Source organism: Chiloscyllium punctatum, chromosome 27 (genome assembly GCF_047496795.1).
Source record: "Chiloscyllium punctatum isolate Juve2018m chromosome 27, sChiPun1.3, whole genome shotgun sequence".
Taxonomy (NCBI): Eukaryota; Metazoa; Chordata; class Chondrichthyes; order Orectolobiformes; family Hemiscylliidae; genus Chiloscyllium; species Chiloscyllium punctatum.
Window position 1 is genome coordinate 47,591,163 of NC_092765.1, and position 4,088 is coordinate 47,595,250.

The 4,088-nt window shown below is 48.0% G+C and overlaps 1 non-coding gene across 1 annotated transcript; it reads left to right on the forward strand.

Annotated features, from left to right (window-relative positions):
• Positions 1–3,470: 3,470 nt before the first annotated feature.
• On the forward strand, positions 3,471–3,575 carry LOC140453741 (U6 spliceosomal RNA). The gene has a single exon (XR_011952477.1). It is a non-coding gene; the product is annotated as a U6 spliceosomal RNA (small nuclear RNA).
• Positions 3,576–4,088: the final 513 nt, after the last annotated feature.

Here is a 4,088-nt window from a genome sequence, read left to right on the forward strand (position 1 = left end):
ATTAGGAATAAAGGCAGTGAGCCTGAAGCATGGAGAGATAAGCTAGAGGAGGGTGGGGGTGGGGAGAGAGTAGCATAGAGTACAATGGGTGAGTGGGGGAGGAGATGAAGGTGATAGGTCAAGGAGGAGAGGGTGGAGTGGATAGGTGGAAAAGGAGATAGGCAGGTCGGACAAGTCAAGGAGACAGTAACTGAGCTGGAAGTTTGAAACTAGGATGAGGTGGGGGAAGGGGAAATGAGGAAGCTGTTGAAGTCCACATTGATGCCCTGGGGTTGAAGTGTTCCGAGGCGGAAGATGAGGCGTTCTTCCTCCAGGCGTCTGGTGGTGAGGGAGCGGCGGTGAAGGAGGCCCAGGACCTCCATGTCCTCGGCAGAGTGGGAGGGGGAGTTGAAATGTTGGGCCACGGGGCGGTTTGGTTGATTGGTACGGGTGTCTCGGAGATGTTCCCTAAAGCGCTCTGCTAGGAGGCGCCCAGTCTCCCCAATGTAGAGGAGACCGCATCGGGAGCAACGGATACAATAAATGATATTGGTGGATGTGCAGGTGAAACTTTGATGGATGTGGACCAGTTCCACCACAGAACACACCAGATGGCCTCCTTCTTTAGAAACCGCAATTTCCCTTCCCACGTGGTTAAAGATGCCCTCCAACGCATCTCGTCCACATCCCGCACCTCCGCCCTCAGACCCCACCCCTCCAACCGTAACAAGGACAGAACGCCCCTGGTGCTCACCTTCCACCCTACAAACCTGCGCATCAACCAAATCATCCACCGACATTTCCGCCACCTCCAAAAAGACCCCACCACCAGGGATATATTTCCCTCCCCACCCCTTTCCGCCTTCCGCAAAGACCGTTCCCTCCGTGACTACCTGGTCAGGTCCACACCCCCCTACGACCCACCCTCCCATTCTGGCACTTTCCCCTGCCACCGCAGGAACTGTAAAACCTGTGCCCACACCTCCTCCCTCACCTCTATCCAAGGCCCTACAGGAGCCTTCCACATCCATCAAAGTTTCACCTGCACATCCACCAATATCATTTATTGTATCCGTTGCTCCCGATGTGGTCTCCTCTACATTGGGGAGACTGGGCGCCTCCTAGCAGAGCGCTTTAGGGAACATCTCCGAGACACCCGTACCAATCAACCAAACCGCCCCGTGGCCCAACATTTCAACTCCCCCTCCCACTCTGCCGAGGACATGGAGGTCCTGGGCCTCCTTCACCGCCGCTCCCTCACCACCAGACGCCTGGAGGAAGAACGCCTCATCTTCCGCCTCGGAACACTTCAACCCCAGGGCATCAATGTGGACTTCAACAGCTTCCTCATTTCCCCTTCCCCCACCTCATCCTAGTTTCAAACTTCCAGCTCAGTTACTGCCTCCTTGACTTGTCCAACCTGCCTATCTTCTTTTCCACCTATCCACTCCACCCTCTCCTCCTTGACCTATCACCTTCATCCCCTCCCCCACTCACCCATTGTACTCTATGCTACTCTCTCCCCACCCCCACCCTCCTCTAGCTTATCTCTCCACGCTTCAGGCTCACTGCCTTTATTCCTGATGAAGGGCTTTTGCCCGAAACGTTGATTTCGCTGCTCATTGGATGCTGCCTGAACTGCTGTGCTCTTCCAGCACCACTAATCCAGCATGTACTCATTGCTCTGTTTGATGGAGGAAAGCATGCTTTCTTAACCTCTCCATCACCCTGCGTTACCACCCTCAGGCTGCAATGGACCTGAGCACCCAGACTTCACTGTACATCAATTTTCCCCAGAGCTTTTCCATTTCCTGTATAATTTGCTCTTGAATGGGATTTTCCACAATGTATCACTGTGCATTTGCCCAGATTGCACGCCTTCTGCCATTTCTCTGCCCTATCTATATTCTGTTGTATTCTCTGACAGTTCCCTTCACTATCTGCTATTCCACCAATCTCCGTGTCATCTGCAAACTTGCTAATCATACCATCTATATCTTCCTCCAGATCATTTATATATATCACAAACAACAGTGGTCCCAGCACGCATCCCTGTAGAACGCCACCTGTCGCAGTTCTCTATTATAAGAAACTCCTTTCCACTTCTACTCCACTGCAGGGTTAAGATCTCAAAGCCTTTTGTTCATATATAAGAATCAAGATGATGACTAGAGAAAGGGTTGGCCCACTCAAGGATAAATGAGGAAAGTTATGCGTGGAGTCAGGAAAAAATGGGTGAAATTTTTAATGAGTACTTTGCATAGGTACTCACTGAGGAGAGGGGCTTGATGGATGTTGAGGTTAGGATAGATGGGCTGGTAAACCCTGGACCCTATGCAACTTCACTTTCTCCATTAGCCTACCATGCAGAACCTTATCAAATGCCTTACTGATGGCCATATACATGACCTCTACAGTCCTTCCCTCATCAGTTAACTTTGTCACTTCCTCAAAGGATTCTATTAAGTTGGTACGACATGATCTTCCCTGCACAAAACCATGCTGCTTATCACTGATAAGCTCATTTTCTTCCAAATGTAAATATGTCCCACCCCTCAGTATTTTCTTCGGCAGTTTCCCTACCACTGATGTCAGGCTCACTGGCCTATAATTACTCGGATTATCCCTGCTACCCTTCTTAAACAAGGGGATAACATTAGCAATTCTCCAGTCCTTTGGGACCTCACTGGTGTTCAAGGATGCTGCAAGATATCGTTAAGGCCCCAGCTATCTCTTCTTGTTTCCCTCGGTAAACTGGGATAGATCCCATCCGGACCTGGGGACTTGTCCACCTTAATGCCTTTTAGAATACCCAACACTTCCTCCCTTCTTATGCCGACTTGACCTAGAATAATCAAACATCAATCCCTAACCTCAACATCCATCATGGCCTTCTCGGTGAATACTGATGCAAAGTACTCATTGAGAATCACACCCATTTTCTTTGACTTCATGCATAACTTTCCTCTTTTGTCCGTGAGTGGGCCAACCCTTTCTCTAGTTACCCTCTTGCTCCTTATATATGAATAAATGACTTTGGGATTTTCCTTAACCCTGTTTGCTAAAGATATTGCATGACCCCTTTTAGCCCTCTTAATTCCTCATTCCAGATTGGTCCAACTTCCCCTTTATTTAAATAAAGGGTGACTTGGTAACGGGATACTGGCCTCTGCACAGTTACTTCAGTGGTCGTGTGAGACAGCAGTGCTGACTGCTGAGCCACTGTGCTGCCCTGGTTACGTTATGGTAGCATGATTTAGTTTTAGTACTGTGATGGTGACTTATTTTCTAAAGTGTCAAAAACTCATTTCCTTTAGCATTGGGCGAAATCAGCATTTCCAAGAAATCGTGCAGCTTAAGTTACATACTATCTCATCTTTACTGAGATCAGTACAGAAAGAGACAAAAAGCTAGAAGCAGTTTCAGTTCAGAAGAAAAGATCCATACCAGTAGATATGATGTTTAGCTGTTTAAAGGTAGTTAAAGGTAATACTCACTTCAGCAGGGCATATAGTAAAATTAGAACGATAGAGAGAAGATTAGCATGGCCCCTGCACAATGATGACACACAAATTCGTGAAGTATTCCATATTTTATAAGGGGTGGCATGGTGGATCGATGGTTAGCCCTGCTGCTTCACAGTGGCAGGGACCTAGGTTCAATTCCAGCCTTGGGCATCTATCTGTGTGGTGTTTGCACATCCTCCCTGTGTCTGTGTGGGTTTCCTTTGGGTCCTCTGGTTTCCTCCCACAGTCCAAAGATGCCCAAGTTAGGGTGGATTGGCCATGCTAAATTGCCCTTCGTGTTAGATGCATTAGTCAAAGGGAAATGGGTCTGGGTGGGTTACTCTTCAGAGGGTCGGTGTGGACTTGTCAGGCTGAAGGGCCTGTTTCCACACTGTAGGAAATCTAATCTAGTTATGAAAGCTATCAACATGTACTTGAGATTAGTTTACTGACATAGCCTGCATTTGTGAGTCTCAGGGACAGGTAATAATGCAAAAACTTGTATTTGCTGAATGCACAAAATTGCCAAAAGGACACTGCTTGTGATCCACTTCCAAGGGCACTCACTTGCAAATGAAAATGAAATTTTAGAGAGAAGTAAAG